The sequence below is a fragment of the Lepisma saccharinum genome, chromosome 14 (genome assembly GCF_977018435.1).
Source record: "Lepisma saccharinum chromosome 14, izLepSacc3.1, whole genome shotgun sequence".
Classification (NCBI taxonomy): Eukaryota; Metazoa; Arthropoda; class Insecta; order Zygentoma; family Lepismatidae; genus Lepisma; species Lepisma saccharinum.
Genome location: NC_139242.1, coordinates 73,891,470 through 73,915,737, shown reverse-complemented (window position 1 = coordinate 73,915,737; position 24,268 = coordinate 73,891,470). Strand labels below are relative to the sequence as shown.

The window sequence follows — 24,268 nt, the reverse complement described above, 5'->3', positions numbered from 1 at the left end:
TCAATATAAAATTACTGTATTTTTTTTAATGACTTAGTCATGTACAGTGTAACGGCGCTGTTGCCAGCATCTTCGCTATGAGCGCTGCTGCACCTATATAATAATATTTATACAAGTAAAACACTGTTAAACTTCTTTAGGGATTTGAAAAACATTAAGAGTGCCAAATATTTCAAGAGTGTACATTTCAGTACATGCTAAGTTATTTAACGTATTTTAAAGTTGTAATGGGATTTAACACGGTTTAATACCTTTTCTTTTAACTTACTGGAACATACTCGCAGTAACGAAGGCCACAGCAACGAAGATAAAATACAATTGGAATGGAATTGTCTGCGCACTGAGCAAATATCACAAACCAGGATGCCTTTATTAAGTTCTTGGAACAGGATCATAAAATGGCTTGAAGGAGACTTATAATCCTTTCCCGGAATGTCTGGAGTAGCTACGCGCAGAAGCGAAAGCTTGTGGGCGGAGCCAGACTAGGTGGGGAAGGGTGCAGAATGCAAAATTCGTAGGCTTGCGAGCTGTCATGTTTACTACAGAACTACTGGACCAGTCGAGTCGCCACCTCCCGCGCGGTCCTCTCCCCTCCGTGCGTTCATTGGACGAGGCACACAGCCGCAACGTGCGCCAAGAACGCGTTCGCGTTCTCTTAGTCCAGACATTTCGGAAAAGGAATATAGGCTCTTCGAAAACCAATAAATAGCCTCGGCAGTTGATACATCTGAATTCCATTGGGTCCTCTCTGATGGCGCCGTCGCTTTGTAATCAAGAGGCCCCGGTGTAAGGAGTCATATTGCACGGTGGTTCGGATTCCACTTTAAACTGTAGGTCCAGTTCCGATTAGCCCATCTGTGCATAATGTAGACTTAACGATCAATCAATCCCATAGTTCACAACACCGAGAAATCTACGTACATGTTGCCATACAGTGTGCATTGCCAAATATACCTGGTGAGCATTTTCAAAGCCTGGTTGAATGCGCTCACGAAAAAAATTCACTCTTTCTGAATTTGCACTTAAAAGTGAAACTTACCCGTAAAAGTGTCGCAAGTAATTCCTGACTTCCATAGTCTGAGAAACGCTAAGAGTAATAATCTCTCCGACATGATGAAACCCGAAGGTTGGTTACCGCGGTAACACGAGACTTCCCGTCCTCTGGAGGTAAGATTCCAAGTCGCATTATCTCATTTCCCCTCAAGGCCATTTTGGCGTCTTCCTTTCTCCCAGGGTTTATGATAAGGAGAAGATAATCATTTAATAACATTAGGGAGCGAATTTAATTTAACTTCGTAGTTCTGAAATATTTTCCATTTGTTCATGTACGTTCTAAAATTCATAAGACTCAAGGTGTGGGGGGTGTTTATCCCCCTCCAAATATTCACCCTCATTTAAGAATTGTAAAATTGGTAGAGAGAAATGCAGTACATATATGTAGTATAGGCTATACATATTGGCACGCTTTCTTCCTTTGATTCTTGTCCTATTCATTCAGTAGATAAGCTAAGGTTTTACTGTTTCAAAACGCGGATTACAATAGCATATCGCAGATTAACAAGTGACACCAACAGTGGCGTGCACAGGATTTTCGGAATTGGGGGACGGGGTTACGTGAACTTTCTTTAGTCAGCCCTCATTTTGTCATCTTTTCTTGCCTTTGAAGTTCTTTAATTTAGAAATACTGGGCCAAAGGTGGGGTTTATGACGCTCACCAGCCCCTCCTTAGGTACGGCACTGGACACCAACTAAAGAAATATATAAACCAAGCGGATTAAGCATGCAGTGAAGGCATACGGAACGATGTAGATACTATTTGTGGAGTTGGTGTGATCAGCACCACGCTCCGACCACTTTTAGCCCGAGAGAGGCCCACAGGTACTCATTTATTAGAGATTGGATGAACCTCACAGCCGCTCCATGCTGGAAAAATTTCCACCTGAAATAACCCAACAATGGAATCGAACCCGGTTTTCCCGCGTGGCAGTCGGGACGAACCATCGACTGAACCACCGTGGATCTTGTCTTAGTAATATATACAGGGTCTGTATAAAAAGTAATGATTTTTTTTACGCGACTGTACGTCGCAGCGCGCTTGCTCCAGGTGGGTTCGAAGGAGGGGAAGTTAGCTTCAAAATGCACCTAGCGTCAGTCCGTGCGGTTCGTATCGTGGTTGAAGTGGACCCCTGTCTATAGGCTCGGCCGAAGCTTGAAAATGCAACGTGCCATCGAACAGCGCTACGATATTAAATTCTGTGTGGGACTCGGAAAATCTGCTATGGAGACGTTGGCCATGATCGAGCAAGTGTTCGGGAGTGAAAGCCTATCATAAGCTGCTGTTCAAAGACGGTCGAGAGAGTGTGGAAGACGAACCCCGCGCAGAACGCCCGTCCACGAGCAGAGCCGAGGACAATGTGCAACGTGTGCGTGACATATTGAACTCAGATCGGCGGTTAAGTCTTCGAATGATTGCAGACCGCGTAGGAATTGATAAAATGACTGTGCACACCATCATTACCGAGGATTTGCAGATGAGAAAAATCTGTGCCAATTGGAGGCTGCATCATGACAATGCACCAAGCCACACCTGCTTCGTGGTCAACGACTACCTGGCCCGGAACGGCATCACAACGCTTCCCCAGCCCCCCTACAGTCCCGATCTCGCCCGGGCGGACTTTTTCCTGTTCCCCCGAGTGAACACAGCCCTCAAAGGACACTGCCATGGGACCGTGGCAGAGGTCAAGGCGACTTCGACGCTCTGCTTGAAGGACATTCCGGAAGAGGACTTCCAGGGCGCCTTCAAAGCGTGGAAAACTCGTTGGCAGAAATGTGTCGACGCCCAAGGGTCCTATTTTGAAGCATGTTAATGATTTTCCCCCGAATTTGGTCTCATTACTTTTTATACAGACCCTGTATGTATGCAAAATGTACTTGCTTCAAACAGACAAAATTTGATTTTAAACTTATCATTAATTGACGAGAAATGTAACATAGGCCTAGCTAGATACTCTATACGCCTTTTCTTCATCAGTTTTGCCAACTTTTCCTATACTTTTATTTTTCTAAGGATAGTAAGCACGAAGGAGTTATAACCCTCCTGACCCCTTCTGCGTACGCCACTGGGTTATAATCACTCGCTGCGAAGCCAGGGGTCCTTGGTCTGAATAGTCGCAGTGCTTCTTTGTGACTGTTCTTTTATACAATTCATAAATTTATCATAATCGTGACAAATCTCCTTAAGGCGAAGAGTAACAGCGTCGCACCAAGTGTGCATTTATTTCAATATCGTCGGAATGGACACTGCTAGTAGTAAAAAACCCGACTATAAGACAGAGTGAATTTCTTCCCGTGTTGCAAGTAGAAGCCATTGACCAAGTTAATTATTAAGTTGGACACGATGATAAATAACAATTTTCAGATTCCCATGCATACCTTATGGAGGAAAAAAACGCAACAGCTTCAAGTTACGGCTAATCAAATGGAGTTTTCGACTTTTTTCTACGACAAATCAAATCTTCAACGTGTTCTCTTTCCGTTCATGCGTTTTTCTACGCCATCGGAAGTTTGGTATTCGCAAGAAAAATAATACTCCTACGGCCATCCAGCGCACAGACCTCTCCTTCCTCAGATCTCCGCGGGGGAAGGTCGGTGGAGAAGGAGTGGTTTAGGGACCTCGCGTCTGGCTGGACACAGCTCCCTCTAGTAAATACCTTCTTTTCGCAGATGACTAAAATTTTCAGAGAAATCTCCGCTTCCAGGATACTCATCCTCTTCAGAATGACATGACAACAACATTTACTTCCTGGTGTCTGACATGTGACCTTACATTACATCCTGAAAAGTGTATTACTCTCACTATCTCTCTCAAGAAGAACCTGATAAAGTCATCTTACTCCATCTCTGGCAATAACATCCAAGCAGTATCCTCTCACAAAGACCTAGGCATTGTTTTCGACCAAAAGCTCACATTTGAAGAACATATAACAGGCACAACAAAAAAGGCCATGCGTCTCTTAGGTTCACTGTATCGTTTCACTGAAATTACTGACATCTCAGCCCTTACCTTATACTTCAGATCATTCATTTCCCCAATAATAGAATACCGCTCTCCCGTCTGGTCCATGGCATGTCCCACTCACCTCTCCAGAATCGATTCAGTCTTTCACTTCTTCCTAGCTATAGTTCGATACAGGGTTCCCTCATTACTCAATTTTTCATCTCCGCATCTCTTGTCTATTCTAAACCTACAAACTGCTTATCAGCGACGTTTGCAGAATGATTTGAGTTATTTATACAAAATTGTGAATGGCAAAATCCGCTGCAACACACTCCTTGAGGAATTCCACTTTCGAGTACCTATGCGCACAACTCGCAACACAAGATTATTGTATACAAAGAAACCTAGACTACAAATTCAAAAAAGATCCCTCTTTTACAGACTTGCCACACAATACAATGACCTCCCATAAACAATCGATATATTTTCCTCCGAGTTTGCCTTTCGGTCTTCTATTAGAAGAAATGTTTGTAAATAATATCAAATAGTGCCATCTTTTGCTTATTTTTTTTGTCTATTTGTGTTATCTTGTTACTTTTAATTATTATTTTTTAATATATTTTTGCTTATTATCATTATTGCGTTTTCATTGTTGACAATTTCAGTGTAAAATGGCCACCTGTGCTGTATCTGGAATTTTCTCAATAAATGAAAATAAATAAATAAACTGTTCCTCCTATCCTTATGAGGTAGAAACGAGAGGTGAAATAGCAGAAATTCAAATTTCGTACCATAAGAAAAAAGCAGTGTAGCTTCCAATCCAAGATGAAATGTTGTGCCTCTTCAGGTACTTCCTCAATTTACCACTAAACGCCATCGTCTAATTATCCTAGAGGGGAAAAAAAGGAGCGTAAACTATTTAAAAAAAACATTGAAAAGAGTTTAGACTGGATGAACTTTAAAAACCTCTGACCTTATCACAATTTAATGAGTTTTGAAGAGGCGTTGTCCACCACATGTTCCTTCGATGTTGCAAATCCTTGTAAGGATGTCGAAAAGTCATTAGTTGATGTATACGGCTTAAACACAAAGTAGCAACGTCCCCTGCTTATCTGTTAGCAGAATTACACTCTGTTCTGGGAATCTCTTGAGCAAGCGAACCATGAGCGTCCGGAAAGGGGGGGGGCAAGGGGGGCCGTGGCCTCCCTGGAAAATGAAAGTCATTTCAGCCACAATAATATGTGTTAATTATTACATGAATATGATAAATTAAAATTTAAGCAATGTTTTATGGGGGAAGAATTGTTTGCCCCCCTGGAAAAATATACCTTCCTTCCGCTCCATGGAAAAAATCCTGCGGACGTCCATGAAGCGAACATATAAAAGTCCTCTACGCAAGGAGGACTCGCGAGGGCTCGACCAATGAACTAGTGAGATAGGAAGTGAGTGCATGGAGGGGGAAAACGCGGCTGCAGCTACCAGCATTTTGCATCAATCTGCACTGCTTTGCTCCGCCCACTCGTTTTCTCCCCCCTCTGCCGTTATTCGCGGCCTTGCTCCACACATTCCAGAGACGTAGAAGTGCAGAAAACCCAAAACTTTTCCCGAAAAAACAAACTATAAGTTTGACCCGGATTGCATGATGTTTGTATAACCTTGAATGCATTTTGGTTGAAACATTACTGACTTTTTTCTTTCCAATTTACATGTTTCTTTCTCCAATAGTTTCCGAGATATCAAGCACTCTCCCTGATGGATAGAGAAGTTTTCTTTTTCATATTTTCTAATTAGTGTTCTAACAAATGAGCTGACACACTCAATAGAAGATGCCCAATCTATCCTAAGCTACCAGGACAAAAGTAAAAGAACAAGTGATTGGTCTTGACAGGTACGAAATCTTTGGAGTAGACTCGCTCCTGAATGTTGATTTATGGCAAAGATCTCTGTTGTGTAAACCAGCTAGCAATCAGCGCACGTGTTCTCCGCTGGTGATAGAGCAAGAAGGTTGTAAAATGAGCAGACATGATGGGATACAGTTGTTCGATCGCACAGAAACAGCTGTTGAGAAATGAGGCTGTATATCTGCTGAAATTGACTGTAATTCGTCTCATTTTTTTTCTTGAGTGATTGATTACATGTTTGAGACAAACAAGCTTCTCCTTGTTGTGGTTCGGGTAGAAGAGGAAATTAAGAAATGCCTCACGCATCTTTTACAACAGTGAGGGTTCTTGATGTTCGTATTGCGATGCGGCAAGACATGAACTCCAGGTTCTTCCAGAATGCAGACCCACATGTGCTACCTCAGTGGTCTGGCACACTGAAGCTTGGCTGGCAGACGTGGCGGAGTGGTTAGCACAGCAAACTACGATGCCCGGGTTCCTGGGTTCGAATCGCGGCGAGGGCATGGGTGTTCCTTGTAACTGTCCTGTTGTCAATTTCATCATATCATCACTCATCCTCATCTTCGCGATTAGCCAAAAGTGGCAGACACGCGAAGTAAAATAACACTAACTGCACGAAATGTAAAAAGAAAATAGTGAAAAAAAAGTTGAGCTAGACGTTCACTCATCTGGTGGATTGACTGGAAGTTTCTTCCTCAAGCGTACACTAGTACTAATACTACTACTACTACTACTACTAATATTATTAATAATGTTATATATATAGGTTATATAAATTGATGTATGTGTGTATACGTGTGTGTTTGTATGTTCCGGCATAACTCTCGAACGCATCGAGCGATTTCAACCAAACTTGGTACACGTATAACTTATAATCTGGAAATAAATACTGTGGGGGTAAGACACCCCTAGCACCCCTAGAGGTGAGGGTAGGAGGGGGTGACATGTAAAAATAATCGCAAACCAACGATATTAGTGTGAATCCATAATTTTCGGGGTCGCTAAGATGAATAGTGACACTCCCAATGCCATTTAACTCCACGACACCCCTGGCGCCCCTAGGGGTGGGGGTGGGAAGTGCGTGGCATGTAAAACGACCTATATTAGTGTGGAATCCATAGTTTTCGTGGTCGCTAAGATGAATAGTGACACTCACAATGACGTTCAACTCCAAGTTCATTCTACACTATAGTTAGAAATCATTATTTTCCTGTCTAATAGAAGATTGGGACAAATAAATACCCGGAAACGCAGGGCAATCAGCTAGCTTGGAATAAAATTGTTTTTATTTTGAGTTTATAACATTTATAATTGTACAATAACAATCATAACCATGACAGTAATTACTATTGTTATTATTTCTACTATTAAATTTTATCAATGGCCTGGCCCTTCACTATCAACATTTCTGCCGACATCCATGGACCCCATATCTCGCATGCAATTTTAGTCTCTGCTTCGGCGTTCATACTGTCAAAGCATCAATCTAGAAGTACTTGCAGATTGCAAATATTTGCCATGGCTCGCGAATGGTTGGCTATTCGCTTCAGCACCTGTTTATTACGGTTGGAAACGGTGTAATTCAGACCTTCACGCTACCTGTGCGTGGCCTATGGAACATGCGAGCAGATTTTCGCAGAACCGAAACTTCTTCTCTTCAATAAGAATATGGCTGTGGGGTCTGAAATAAACGAATTCAAGGCAAAATAAAGATTCTAGTTTGTAAACCAAAGATTTTTTTTACTAAACCTGGTTCCAGATTGCTCGCAAGATTTCTAGCTCCAAGAAAGGTGGGAAGTTGTTGAGTGAAGTCAGCTGCTCGAATTTTATTCTAACTTACGCCTGTGACGAGATCAGTCAGCATCTCTCATATCATTCTCTCTCTCTCTCTCTCTCTCATTCTCACCATATTTCTCTTTTCCTTTCTCACCGTATTTCTTCTTTACCCTCCCTCTTGTTTCTAATTTACCCCTTTCCTCTATCGTTCACTCGTTGATAATAAAAATGAGCACGTACTCATTTCTCAGCCATTTTGGAGCACGTACTTCATTTCGTATGAATGAGAACATGCTTACAACGTGAGTACCTATCCCGTCGGTTAGCATCCGCCATAGTTGTGATCATGTCCTCACATTTTCATTGCATGAAAACGAACATATTAGCAGACATTTAGCTTCGTCTTGTTGATTTTATTTTACTTTCTTTTCTGTCAGTTTTGGCTAATCGAGAAGTTGAGGATGAAAGTAATAAGATGAAATTAAAGATAGGACAATCACACATGGACAGCAAAAGACTTTTACGGAGGATTATACTGGCGAGTCCAAACGCCAGAGTAGTACATGGGTGTTTTACGTCGAACTAAGATTAACATATGGGTGTATTTGGAAAGAGTCGCTCTTCCCATCAGACACCATGCGTTTGTACGCTTGAACCTGTGCACAAGCACACGGACAAGTGTGCAGCTCACCAGATATCCAGACTCGAAACCGTGTCCGAATCCGCAAGCTCACCGTTACGTTCTTTTCGGTCTCTTTCGCCGTCCGAATCGAAAGGCTCCCGATTAGTGCAGTTGCATCTTTTCCCGCAAGGTGTCAGTCCTTGCGCCATCCACCGCGCTATCTTAGGCGGAGGCGCACAATACGAAAGCACATGCCAACCGAACATCATGCTTTCCACCTGTATTACTGCTTAATCTGATCATGTCAAGTGATTTCTTCTTTGTATTTGTCTAAATACAGTGTTAGCAATAAGCATTGCCTCTAAAAGTGCAGAGCGCTGGGCTACGGCGAGTTGGAGCGTGCACTTGTGACACCTTCCATCTCTTCCCTCCAATTCCACCTAAGCCGTGGATTCGGACTTTAATGGTAAGGGGATTCCGCAGGTGGCACGGTGCTTTAGTCAGAAGCTACAGATTCAAGCACTGCCTGTGCGAGGACAGTCCTTATTGATACGAAAATTTAGCGCATGCTCACTTCTTGAGTACCTGCTCACCTACCGCAGGTTCCAGAGGATACCACAATTTAAACTTTACACTGCAATGTAAATTCGTTTTGCTGTAGTTTAGATTATTATGCTCGTTGCATAAGATTTAAAACATTACCAATACATGTTACCACTCTTAGCCTTTTCCTAAGACTGAATTCCAATTTCATTGTGCTTGCATGGTAGATAGCGTTCGCTGGAACGAAGGGAAAACGATAATCTCTTGAAAATAAAATTATATTAGCATCAAAGCACGTTTTTGCCAAAGATACCGGTAGTTTGGTTTCTGGATTTATTTAGCTCACTTTCTTCCCACTTTCTCGGCTAATCGCGAAGATGAGGTGGAGTGATGATATGATGAAATGGATGATGGAACACTCACAAAGAACACCCACGTCCAGGTACGGAGCACCTGGGTATAACCACTCCACCACTTTTTTACCTTGGTGCTCTTTAAAGTGCACTTTTGTGACGACACACATAATGGCCCAATAACTAGAGCAACAGCAAGAGAAACGTAAAGAAGACGAAGTAAATCTGAGATGCGTTATTTTGAATCATTCCGTACTGTTCGCTTCCAGCTCTGAGACGAACAGAGGCAGAGTTCCTTCAAAACCTACTCTAACCTGGTGCAGGCACTTGATTTCGCAGCAGCCAAAAATTCCATAATGCACGCGGAGGTGGGTCTCCTCGACTTTATGATCCCTCGCGGCCCAGTGTCGCGAATAGGAACAGAATTCACAGTCCCTGCCTCCAGAGCAAAGTTTTCTCAAGTTATGCGACATTTCAACTCGACCGATCAGATTTTCGCCGCCGGCGGAGGGGGTAAAGGATGGAGTGCAGGGGATGCTGAGGAGAGGTGGAATTCTATTACTGGAGGTGGCAATGGTGGATCTGAAATTCCCTTCAAATCTCCCTTTCTAAAAATATCCCTCCCAAGATTACCCTTTCTTGCACAAAAACATTAAAATGTCAATTTTTCATACAATAAAGATATCCCCTTTCTTCCAAAAAGATCTCTGTAATGACGCCTCTTCTCCAAAAATAAAAGAATCAATGAAAATGTTCACTTCCCCTAAACTTCATTAAAATGTCAAAAATACCTTAAAATATCGTTTTCTTCCAACACATGTTTAAACGTTCTCTCCCTTCAAAACTCGTTAAAATTTCACCTTTCCTGAAAAACAAGATAGCATTTATACCTCATTAAAGTTCCCCATTCTCGTCAAAATTTCAATGACATCTTTTTCTACCGAAAATTCTTTCTTTAAAATAAAATTAAATTGAAATTTTTAAAACGCATTTCTACAAATTTCCTTTCGGCACCAAAAAAAGAAAATAGCTAATATATCCTTTTTGTTAAAAATATCTATCCAAACCATATTTTCTCTTAAGTAATTTCATTTAAATTACAGTGTCTGCTAAGAATGAATCAATAATATCGTATAAAAATATATAGAAAATAATAAATATTTACATATGAGGATGTAAATTCCAATCTTTATTTCTTTGTAATAAAATTAAATTCATATCCAGAAATATTCCTTCAACGCTAAAATATCCAAATATTTCCATCTTTTCAAAAATATCTACCCAAACAGTATTTTCTCGAAATAAGTAAATTCATCTAAATTCTAGTTTCTAATCAAAAATTCATCAAGAATTTTCGTCTTTGCATTCTACCAGAAATACATCGACATTTTTTTCCCCTGGCATTTCACTGTGTATTTTGAATTAGGAAATAATCCATTACTTTAATTTCCCACCAAAAATCTATCCAAATGTTTCCTTGATTTTCCCTTTCTCAGTAAATATATTTTCAAATTTAGACCTTAATTCCGTATTTTCCCACGACTTTTTAGTTACGAGTTATCAATGTAGAAAGTTCTGGCACCACGAAGTTTAATCTTGAGAAATATCCCTCTACGCAAGTAGAAATAGAAATATCCCACCGTAAACAGGAATATCCCTCCAATTCGTAGAAGTGCGTTGAGGCGAACGGAAACGTGGTATAAATCAGGCCCTAACTCCTTGTGAGTGTGACGTAGTGAACTCTTTGGAGGGAGGGTTCGCCGACCGACTGGATGCGGGTGCGATATAGATCTGCTTCGGTCTGATGTATTGAGTGAATCGGTTGCCCTCGGCGGAAGATGCTGGCTCAAGAGATCTATGTCGCATTACATCAAGCGCTGGTGACAGGCGATAAGGGCTCTTATTCCTTACGCATGGCCCTGACTGCACCAGGAATTTCACTTGGGTGAAGCCTACAGGTTGGCCCCGAGATTGGATTGACTCGGGAACGAGTCCTTATTGGCTTTCGTGCATGGCTTGTGCAGCGAGCGTAGGTTCTCTCAACCCATGTGTTCTGTGGAAAGATTGAGGCGTTATCACAGCCGACCCCAAGGGGGGGACAGGACAGATCAGTCCCCTGAAAGGGAATATTAAAATAATAAATACAACTTGAGCTCTGAGTTTCGAAATGGGTGTTATGGGAAAATTCAAAGAGATTTAAGAGTACTTAAAAATTTCAGAGATTCCTGAAAATCACACCATCAGTAAAGTCCAATAAGTGCCTTGCCGTCCGTAGGCTGTTGTTGACAAAAAGAAATAATACCAGTGAGTTATTAACCATATTAGTGGTGATGTCACAAGGAGACATCTTAGCAAGATTGAGTTCAAACAAACCCTTCGCGTGTTTCCCTATGCGATAGCATTAGATTTTTAAAAAAACTCGAAATGCTGACCAAGGCAGAGATTTATTTTATTATAAAACATAAACTAAACGTAACGTTTCAACCTTCTAGCAAGGTCTTCTTCAGACTCTGCACCAAGTACAAATGTAACAAGGTACAAAACAGGACGATATATATGCACAAACATTACTCCCCTCCAGACTATTAGAAATTTGTTCTGGAACATTCTAGCAGGTGTCTTTCTCCCTTGGTCAGCATATTGAGTTTTTCATATCTTGGAAACAAGGCTTAATGGTGTTATCATTAGATTTTCCATTGCAAGGGGCAACTTTTGAAATTGTGATAGCACAGCAGTTTTGAAACAAAATTGTGATATATATCCTACATCAATAAAAAGATAAGATTTCGGAGAATGCGTCTTGAATTCATCTGAACAATTTTCGTTATATCCCCCCCGCTCTCAGATTATATGTATCTAGGATTCAAGTCATTTATTCCATTTTCTCCTATGTGCTAATGTCTCTACATTTATAAAATGCCTTTCTTTCAAATGATCTAGTCGACCTTCGTGACGGAGTGGTTACCGCTACGCCTTAAGACACCAGAGGACCCGGGTTCGAATCCCGGTCTGGTCGAGCGATACTTCATCATTTGCACCTCATCATCGTTATATTGGCGGTTAGTCAAAAGTGTCAGAAAAGCGACGTTAAGTAACAAGGAATAAACTTGGATAAAAATATCTAGTATTTTTATTCTGCTAACCCTTACGGGAAATTTACCCAGAATATTCACTATGTGAGGGGGTGTCGAGACAATTTGAGGGTAAGTGCAAAGGTAAATTCGATCCTACATTATCCATACACAGTGACAAATTGCAGGGGAGTATCATGATCATTTGAGGGGAGGGAGGGTGTGTAAATATCTGACCATTATATCTTTTGGCATTGCCAAACAAAAGCGGACAAAATATTTTCAGGTGAGTTGCTCAACGATGGCCATTACTACTAAGTATGTTGTATTGTACGGTTATAAAATTAACCAACTTACGAAGAATGCTTGTTTCATCTACATACTTATGTTATGTACTATTGAGTGGGTTCCATACTACAGTAAAACCTCGTTAATCCGGACTAATGGGGGGATAAGTTGACCGTTTTCACGAAAGTCCTGATTAACTGAAATAACTTAAAATAACAGTAGAAAGTGCATTAAAACTCCGTTTATAGCAACAAAACACGTTTATTATGGTGTGTTTAAAGGGCATAGCCCTAAATAAACTACACAGTACAGTAAAATGTAAAGCAATACGACAATGCAGTACGTACAGTGTAAATATTTAGTAAAGCCTCACTGAGGCCTCACCTTTTACAAAAAAACAAAAACCGATATAGAATTGGAAACACTGCAGCGTCAATGCCGAAACACTATTCAAGATAAGGAAGAGCTGCACAGCTGTCAGTCGTGAAAACCACACAGAAGAGCAATGTTAACCATGAGTCATCAAGGAATTAGCACAGCGTTTCTTTCTGTGGTCATTCGGCCTCAGAAGAAATATTTGTTGTCCATTTTGAGCTCTCAAGAAATCAGGTTCTGAGCTTTCGATTTATTTCCTTCATGAATGAAAATAGGTTGTTCATTTTTTCGTTTCTTTTCTTTATTTTGTCATTAGCTCTAAAACAAATCTAAAACGTAAAAAGTGGTAAGTTTGCTACTTTTACGACCATATTATATCCCTCTTGTTTACTTTCAACGATAAGGACGAATGTTGGAGTGACCAGAAAAAATGAACGAACACAATAAGCTCTTAAACATTACCCACGCTTCGAAAATAGATTCCGGCCCCAGTGGCAGAGTGGTTATCACATCACGCTACGGCGCCAGGCGTCCCGCATTCGAATCCTGGCCTGGGCATGGACTTGTGAGTGACTTCATCATATCGTCACTCATATTGATTGACTTTGTGTTTGAAGTCCACTTTATGCACAGTAAGGCTAATCAGGACTAGACCTACAGTTTAAAGTGGGATCCGAACCACTATGTGCCTCCACCGGGTATCGAACCCGGTAACCCTTGATCACAAGGCGACGATGCCACCACTGTGCCATCGGGAAGGTCTCCCCCGTATTTGCAACTTAGCCAAAAGTGGCACAAGAAGCGAAGTAAAATAAAGCAAATCAATCAATCGAACATAGGGTCTCCGGTTTCATAGAGCAGTATGCAAAGCACTCGGTCATGAAGACCCTCAAAATTCAAATAATAAGTGAAACAAAAACCTGATATTAGAGTATTTTAAGAGTTTAGGCAGATTAACAATTCACGTCAACCTACAACAATTTCACCTGTATTGTGTGATATATGGTTCTGCCCTAATATAATTGAACGTGCTCTTCCGATAATTGTTACACATTTCCGTCTTGCAACACACAACCTCGACTCGGCACGATATGTGCATTTCCTTGCCCCTTTTCTGTATTTGTTTCTATTTAGGATATATTACTTTGCCTTTTTGCCTATTGGTTAATCCGTGGCGATGGATTCACCAATTGATAACATGGATGTGATGGGGCAAACATGCCTTAATCATGGTTCGAACTTAAGACCTCTGTCTTCAAAGCACGTTACAATCTGCCACGTGTGTCTTTTCATCTCTAGTCACCATTAATTTCAAGAGGTAGAAAACGACGTTACTCAAACAAATTGTATAAGTAATTTCCATGATCATAAACATTTGTTGCACTTGTTGAGATAAATCCATACCCTCGTAACGTTATAAGTAAACATCGACCTAGTTGATGTCCCAGGAACCCTTTCTTGCACGAAAATCACACTGTGTCCACAGGATTTACGACTGAACGCTTACTAAAGTAATAGAAATGTGCATCTCCATTTCCATTAATCATTCACTCTTCGAATATATTGAGGTCAGTTAATTCGAACATACGACCCTAAGACAGCTACACACTGCCAAAAAACTACAGTGTCAACAAAGTAATTACTGTATTTTATATATTTTATTTTTGGTAATGGAATATTTTTCCCTTCAGCTTCTTATGTTTGATTTGGTTTATTTTACTTCGCTTTTCTGTCACCTTTGGCTAAACGCGACGATGAGGATGAGCGATGAAATGGTGAAAGGACAGTCACAATGAACACCGAACGAACTCAATGCCAAGGCGGTGTTTAAGCAAGCTGTGTTAACCACTCTACCACGGAGGCCGAAATCATTTCTAGTTAGGAGAAATCGTTCCTTGACAGCGAACTAAGAACAGTTAATATGCGTCACGTCAGAGTTATAATATCTTAAATTTCTAACAATCAATTGGGATTTACTCTTAACAATTTTTTTGCCTACATAAAAACTTCCACACAGTTAAGATCGTTTACACTAAGGACAACAGCGTTAAAGTCTATGCTTTAAGAGCCTCCCCCATGGCGCAGTGGTAGCGTTATTGCCTTGTAATCAAGGGGTCCCGGGTTCGATACCCGGTGGAGGCACAAGTGGTTCGGATCCCACTTTAAACTGTAGGTCCAGTCTCGATTAGCCTTACTGTGCATAAAGTGGACTTAAAACACCAACCAACCAACCAACCAATCTATGCTTTAAGGAATGATTAAGCACACTATGATGACGGAAAATAATAATTTACATGAATATGGTGATGCATTACATCGGTGAAACATTAATTTTCGATCAGGAAGAAATATTTAAAAACGCAGGGACACAATGACCAATTGATTTATTTATTCTACTTCGCTTTTCTTCCACTTTTCAGTAATCACATAGATAAGGATGAAAGGTGTATTAAGATTAAATTTGTGAAAGGCAATCACAAACGTAGAACACAGTCCACACTCCACAGATCATTATAGTGGCCTTGTGTCTAGGCGCCAGATCTCGTTAGTCTGCAAAATATACTCCATTGTCACAATGATGTAAGCATTCGTAGAATAAATTTGTATATCATTCTCCCCCCTCCCCCCAAGAAACGTTAGCTAAACTATTGCGCATTCTGTGATATGTGCATTACTTCTCAGAAACCACTCGCGGCCTTCAACTAGTTTATCCTGAAAAATCTGGAGGTTAGGATGTTAAATACTTCAGGGACAATATCCAAAGAATACTGTCACATGCGTAGAAAGCAAAACATTTCTATTTTCTCATTTCTACCACAACCTTGGCGAAAAAAAGGCAGCTGGAGAATGGTGCTGATCTTATCCTCTCTAAAATGGCCGAGCTCGAGAATATGCGGTGCCCTACTACCACACCCCCTAAATGTGCCTTCATGGCACGTTGCTATACGCACGAGGAACTTTACCTAACCTTTACTACTACTAACGACTCATGCCAGGAATTTTGATACTTTTTTTATACTTTTTTTATTTGCCCATTACTAACCTGGTTCATTCCCAGCCATAACAGCAATTAGTCGATGCAATAAAAATACGCCAAACTTAAAAAGAAACAGGTGTCGGCGTGCGCGAGCGCGCGCACACACACACACACACACACACACACACCCCCCACACACACACACACAGAGGGGGTGGGTAGGAACACAAAATTCTTCCACAAACTGCCCAGATCATGCCTGACAAGACTCCAACAGAAACCTTTCCGGAGACAAGTTTACGTGCGCATAAGGTAGTGATGGCCTTGTCAAAAAGTATATTCACAAGCTTAGATATACTAACAACGAAGAAATAAATTCAGAGTTAAATTTCAAATGCATGTGTATAGAGTAATTCTAGAAGTACAGAGCTATATCAGATTATTGAACTTCTTTTTGCAGGATAACGTTTACAATATTGACGCGACAGAATAATTAAGAACTGTTGCTCCAAGAGAAAAAAAAAAGGCGTGGTGTATTGGTTAGAGTTCTTGAAAGCATTGATTGCGGTCCCAGGTTCGATCCTCCATACTAGGTGTTCTTTTTTTATTCTCATTTTATTATAAACAAGAGAATGGTAACATTATTTGTAATAGCAGTGTATAGTGGCTACATTGTTCTGCATATGGAATTTATAAAGAAATAAATGAATTGACACACATTCAAAGGGATATTTTCATGTATAAGATCGTGAATTACAATACTCTAACGATAATTGTGTACTGCCTTAAAGACATTGACAAATATTAATGAAATAACTATTTCTATTTGTGGCAATTCAGGACATACTAATTTTACCCCTTTTCCCACTCGAGTTCAATGCAAGGATAGCTCCGCAAATACGAATGAAAAGTTTTCATCATGTGCAAATCTCCATTAAATGTTTTCGCAGAGTCGTACTACCTTCGTTTTCTTTGTTACAAACAAGTATTGTTTACACATTACTTGTAGGAGGAGAGTTGCATCTACATTTTACATTGGTCAGCTCCTTCTACCAGGTAACCAAGAAAGTTCATGCGGTTGTTACAACTGCCCGTAGTTTTCGTGGGGTAGTACGCAGTTCAGACGCCAGGGGTACATGTATGTGTGATTGGCAGAAAGCTCATTCCTTGGCACGTCGGCTAACGTAGATAACAGGTCGCAGTCGATAGTTCGGGAGCAAGTATTCGCAGTGAACCATGGCTGTGTCGAATGCAGTAATCAGGGTGTGTTTACTGTATGAGTACAAGTTGAGCACAAAAGGAGCGGAAGCAGCAAGAAAAATATGTGCAGCGTTTGGAGAAGGTACAATTAGTGACCGGACAGTGCAAAAGTGGTTTCAGACCGTCTCGAGTGGCGATGAGACACTGGCAGACAAACCTCGATCTGGCAGACCGAAATCTCTCGATGTGGAACAACTGAAGGCAGCAATTGAAGGGGATTCAAGTCAAACGTGTCAAGAACTCGCTCAACGATTTGTGGTAAGTGCTGAAACAATTCGTGTACACTTGCATGAGCTTGGCAAATCATGGAAACTGAGTAAGTGGGTTTCGCACGAGCTGACTGCTGCGAACCGTCTCCAACGACTGAACATTTGCGCTTCCTTGCTCACCAGGAACAACAACTGTCCAATTTTGGACCGCATTTTGACGTGTGATGAAAAGTGGGTAATGTACGATAACAAGAAACGCTCATACCATTGACTATCGTCAAATGACACCATACCTTTAACTGCAAAACCTGCTCTTCATCAGTGGAAGGTGCTGCTGTGTGTCTGGTGGACTACGGCTGGGATTGTGCATTATGAGTTCTTGGAAAGTGGTAAAACCATCAACAAAGAGGTGTACTCCACGCAATTGCAAAGAGTGGCCGAACAGCTTGCAAAAAAAACAACCTGCATTAGTGAATAGGAAGCGTGTTCTTTTCCACCAAGACAACGCTAAACCGCATACAGCAAAGATGACCCTGGAGGTGATTTCTTCTCTCGGCTGGGAACTTCTGCCACATCCAGCGTATTCAGCCGACATCGCTCCATCAGACTACCATCTTTTTTTGTCTATGGACAACCATATGCGCAATCGACATTTCCAAACTCGCGAGGAGGTTGAAAACGCGGTGGTGCAGTTTTTTGCGGCCCTACACAAATACTTTTTCAAACATGGCATCTACAGGCTTGTACAAAGATGGGAGCAGGTTGTAGAAGCGGATGGTGGATATCTTGCAGAATAAATATAAGGTAAACACATTTGTTTTGGACCTTTTCTTCTTTGTACTAAAACCGCATGAACTTTCTTGGTTACCTGGTACTTACTTTCAGGAGCGAAAGCTTGTAGGGTTGTGTTTACCGTTCAGGACTGTCAATCTGATGGTCGTAGGTTCAAACCCTTCCGGTGGCAGAAAATTTTCGTAAGTTTTAGACCTATCTCATTGTGTTCATTGTCCACGCCGTGTGAAACGGAATGATTCAGTTTGGAATTAACGATGGGGGGAGGGGAAATATTAAATTACAAAATCTCCATTTCAACGAACCGAGAAGTGGACAAAAATTGGATAATTCTTATAAATATTCAAATTACATTCATGTTTTTAGTGGTATAATCGCAGGTAAAATCAAATATCTTACATGGTAGATTTTACCTTGCTCTGAACTAAGCCGAAAGACATTTCGAACCGATCTAATACATTCTCCAATACATTTCAAAATGTTATTGAATGTTTCATGTCGATAATTTGACCAATGCATCAATTCTTGACGCCGAGACAATATTTTCTGCAACTACCTCTTCTCTTCAGTACCTTCTGGTCTTCTCTTCTCCTTCTCCTTTCCCCTCCTTCTGCTCGCTCTGCTTTTATCTCATATCGGCTTCCCTACTTTTCTCGCATCTTATCTCCATCCCACTCATCTCCACTCCTCGTATCTCCTCTCCTGTCTTAGATTTCCGACTCCACTGCACTCTTCTCCTCTTCTCTTCGTTCTTCTCTTTTTCTCTCCTTTACTTTACTCTTCACTCCCCTCTTCTCGTCTCCTCTTCTCTCTTCTTTGCTCCATTTTCCTCATCTCCCCTCGAATCTTTTTCCATTCTCCTCAAAACATCTCCTCTCCTCGTCTATCCTATCTTTCTTCTCTCCTCTACTTTTCCTCTTCTCCTTTCGCTTTCTCTTTCTCCTCTCCTTTGTCACATTTCGTTTCTCTCACCTCTTTTCCTTTCTGTAGACTCATCAGCGATGAAATACTAAAAAACTTTCTTTCAGAAAGAATTTTGTCACTTGCGATATAATAGTGATATTTTTAATAATTTTATACAATATTACTTGTTATTATTCCTTTCGCGTATTTTATAAATATCTATTGTGCATGTGGCAACCCTGAAATTGAGCCTAACTCTACGCGCAACCCACCAACGCCTTGTGTAAATTGGGTTGCCTAGTTTAAAATGTCGTTGTCCTAAAACTTTTGAGAGACACAGTACATACGCTATACCCATATTATGATAGTGCCCGACGGACCTGGCTCTGCATCACTCGAAACTCTTCCTGTGGAAGTTGATTCTTGACTTCTAGCCACATTCAAAACCTCGCATTCTGTTTTTTTTTTTTTTGCCTGTCCGGATTAAGTGAAATCCGTCTTATCGGGGTCCGGATTAACGAAGTTTTACTGTATTTCGTGGTAGGCTAGTGCCCACTCTCTCTCTCTCTGTCTTCATGTCACTGCCCCTGCTCAGTCTTTACCTGCAGGAACGTCTGAAGTAAGCTCTACTCAGTGGCGGAGATTGGGTTCCAAAACTAGAGGGGCAAGGTTCCATAACTGGGGGGGGTGCAAAGACAGTATATTTTCCCTCGTATATAAGTAGTAGTATTGGTGATAGAACCAGCACCACTTACAAGTGTAGAAAAGGAGAGGCTATTTGATTGAACAGCCCGATTTGCCTATACTTAAAACAAAGCCAAGAGGGGCTTATACCCCAATTCTTCTAGTGTGATATGCTCCGAATTTTTAAGAATTTTGAATTCTAGTGTAGAAAAGGAGAGCCTCAATAATCTGATTTGCCTATACTTAAAACTATGCCAAGTTCCCATATCATCTTATTGTTTATAGTATGTTTTTCTGTCAAAATCCCAGGAATCTTGAATTCAAGTGTAGCCCCCCTCAGATTGATTCTGCCATGTATATATTTATGAGACCCAGTGGAGTATGGTGCATAGTCCCATGGTTTTTATTGCCTTGTAATCAGGAGGCTTCTGGGTTTAAGTCCTGATAAAATGTGAAGCCTCCCCTGATGGCAAAAATGTTAATATTGTTGTTTTGTAAGCAAGAGGCTCTGGGTTTGAGTCCTGATAAAATGTGTAACATTGAAATACATGTTGCAAAATAATATCTCCACACGTGAGATTTTGAGAATAATTATTGCTAGTTGATATACAACTGATAGCTCCCAGATCTGAAACCTGGTAAAAAGTGTTGTACAACAGCAATAATAGAGCAGAAACTACTCTATATTGAGAATTACCAAGAGCCTAGTTACTGCTATTGTCCTGCCCGATCAATACAATAAGAGAAGAGCGGGCAAGCAATTAATTATGCTTGCATGTTTTTTCCAATCTTTTGATCAGTCCCATGTCCCGGGCAAGCAATTAATCATGCTTGCCCGGGAAATTATATTTCTTGTATGGCAGCAGATAAAATCTACACTGTGTCTTTTCAGAGAGAAATAACATATCATCCATCATATTATTTACTCAAAGAGAAAATTCCTAGTAAAGGGAATATTGCCCTTTTTCTGTACGCCTGGGAGATTTTATCTGCTGCCATACAAGAAATATAGCCTGTACTCTACCTTTTCAGGGGAAATTACATGTCATCCATCATATTATTTTCTCAAAGAGAAATTCTTATCTATACTGTACCCCTTCAGAGAAAATTACATGTTATCCGTCATATTATTAACTCAAAGAGGAAATTCTTAGTAATGATAATATTGGCTTCTTGGATATTGTCATGCAAACCTGAATTTCATTTAGGTTTGGTCTTGTCGCAATAATATAAGCCCGAGTCTGTAACTTACAGAATATTCATTGCATATTATTTGAATTTTCCTGCCACGAGCAGATGTGATATATTTAAGCTTTCCTACAATACACAGGGGCTGTTTATGAGCTCCTGTTGTAATGTAGAGGTGCTGTTTGATATGAATTTTCCTGCAAAATGCAGATGTGATATATTTGAGTTTTTCCTGCAAAATGCAGATGTGATATATTTGAGTTTTTCCTGCAAAATGCAGATGTGATATATTTAAGCTTTCCTGCCACGAGCAGAGGTGCTATAAAATTTTGGGTAAGTAATATATAAAAAAGTTTTCCTGCAAAATGCAGATGTGATATATTTGAGTTTTTCCTGCAAAATGCAGATGTGATATATTTAAGCTTTCCTGCCACGAGCAGAGGTGCTATATTTGAGTTTTTCCTGCAAAATGCAGATGTGATATATTTAAGCTTTCCTGCCACGAGCAGAGGTGCTATAAAATTTTGGGTAAGTAATATATAAAAAAGTTTTCCTGCAAAATGCAGATGTGATATATTTGAGTTTTTCCTGCAAAATGCAGATGTGATATATTTAAGCTTTCCTGCCACGAGCAGAGGTGCTATATTTGAGTTTTTCCTGCAAAATGCAGATGTGATATATTTAAGCTTTCCTGCCACGAGCAGAGGTGCTATAAAATTTTGGGTAAGTAATATATAAAAAAGTTTTCCTGCAAAATGCAGATGTGATATATTTGAGTTTTTCCTGCAAAATGCAGATGTGATATATTTAAGCTTTCCTGCCACGAGCAGAGGTGCTATAAAATTTGGGTAAGTAATATATAAAAAAGTTTTCCTGACAGCAAAATGTTGGTATTATTGTTTTGTAATCAAGGGGATTCTGTTTTTGAGTCGGCCCTCTAGAATTGCTCTGTGACTCTCTCATTTCTTACATCATAAACATATGATTTTTCACCTATGAGAATAACACTACATATAGTGTCATCAGGTAATGCCTCATGGAATTCACAGATAATTTTAATATTTGTCCTGTCATTAACCACAACTTGTTTCCTTTTTGAGGTGTTGATTACAAACATGGGTCTCTGTGCTTTGAATTCATCTGGTGTGTAATACATGTCAGTATTGCCAGTAGTGACCCTTTTGAATGCCGAAAATGCCTCATATAATTTGAGGAAATCATCCTTGGACATGTCTAAATTATAATTTTCTCTAGGAAATACCTCATTTCTGCCATTTTTAAGATAAATGTTCTTGATGTTGCAGCTATCAAATTTACTTGAATTTTTTTCCTGATTATTGTGTCTTCCAGTCTGAAACAATACCACCACAAAATCAGGCATGTCATATTGTATACTGGAGAATGAATTTGTAGCATCAAACTCATAATAGGTACCAGATGCGGGCTTCTGTACACATTGATATGTATAAAATTGTAGAGGAATCTGTGGATTTTTTATTATATCTGCTTTGTATTTAAGAGCATAACTGGCTTCATATTCAACAACTGGGATTCTTAGCTCCATAGTCTGAATAATGCATTTGCCTTCATCAGGTAGGGTATTAGGCAGAGCTTCCCCAGTAGAGTTTATTGCACTGTACCTCATCAAAGCATTATTATCATTGGCAGCTCTTCTAAATGTAATTCTTAAACCACCCTTCCACATAATATATTTGTAATCTGAGAAGAATCCTGGCAACAGGCGCATGGGGAACAGTACAGTGTGGCTCTTAGATATAATTTTATCACCAGCCTCAAATCCACCTATTTTGTAGTAAGAAGCCTCGGTTTTGGATAATTTTAATGTGGCCAAAGCTGTGGAGGTAATGCCGGGATAATCCACTCTGTTTATAACAACGCCATGCTTTCTGATCTCAATTTCAGAGAATAGATGTGGCACAAAATTATCTACCAATCTTATATTTGAATTTGCCGGAAAATCGGTACCATCGAGTTTTACAACATCAAATTTGATGTATAAATCTGCTCTGTGGGGGTGTATAAAGCCATCCCCTACATCAAGATCAACCTCAATCTCTGTGTTGGGTTGATTTAAATTTGCAAATGTCCTCCTGTTTGGAGGGAATGATTGTAGCTCATAACTCTCAATATTTTCCATTTTCTTCTTGTATGTATTTTTATTTAAATATTAATCTCTATGATTGCAGTTGTTGTGGCTCCAGCAAAATCAACTAATTCTTCTTTTTCATTAGTGACCATCAATTCAATGTAATCTATTCTATTATGACACACAGGAAAATATAATGTTGGGGATGGATTGTAGATGATGGGCTCCATAAATTCAGAATTAGGTTTAAATGTTGCAATGATGCCAGTTTGTTTGTGAGTGCCTATGCCATTTGATTTGGTGATCATACCCTCGGCCACATTACAGTGAATATTCAGAGTCTCTATGGCTAAGAATGTAGGTATATTAATAGCAGTATGTTTGATGGCCGGTTCAAGTTTTGTGTTGTTCTCAAATCCTAACAGCTCTCCTATAGTACCCAGATCCACTGTTTCTGTAGCAGATACAATCTCTACTCTGTGAGTGACAGAATTTTGACTTAACACTACACCTCTGGGTAATTGAGCATTTAAAGTGGACAGATTATATTGGCCTGGAGTGATGACAATTTTTTGATCCCCTACTGCAATTTTGTTGTTGTGGTGTGTAATATTAGGGATCAAGTACATGCCGTAAAATGCTCTGAGAGCTATTGTTTTGGGATACACTATATCATCATGTAATTTGAGTTTCAATATTGAATTTTGGCTGGTGAGATGGAATACCCCCATGATGTTTTAAATACCACAAGGCCTTTTGAAAATTTTCAATTGATGGTTTATTTATTTGAGACATATATCTGAGAACAGATAAACACAAATGTCCACAATTAACATCTTTGAAGTTTTGAACACGGGCATTATTGTAATAAAGATTAGGTGATTTTAGATATTTTATTAAATTTTCAGGTGGAACACCTCCAAATGAATCAAACACAAATGCCTTATTTTTTAAATATTTAAGATAACAGATCCAGTGAGTGCCCTGATTTTTGTACTTATCCAAATTAACAATGCCACACTCTTTGTTGAGTGGTTGTTCTGGTAAAGAATCAGACATGTACACACCTCTAAAATTTTTGATGCCCAGTGGCTTGATTAAAGCTTCAATATCTTGGTTTGTAAGCGGCTCTTGTTTTTTTTAAACTTATTCATGGCTCTCTTAACACCTTTGCCTTGTTTCTCCATGGCCAGGTTATGGCGCTTCAATTCATCTAATTCTG

General features: G+C 40.0%; 1 protein-coding gene and 1 pseudogene across 1 annotated transcript in view; both read left to right on the top strand.

Moving 5' to 3' along the window:
* Nucleotides 1-24,268, top strand: part of LOC145999023 (guanylate cyclase 32E) — a 511,534-nt gene that overhangs the window by 100,350 nt on the left and 386,916 nt on the right. The window lies entirely within an intron of this gene.
* LOC145998408 (histone-lysine N-methyltransferase SETMAR pseudogene) lies at nucleotides 17,140-17,643 on the top strand (annotated as a pseudogene).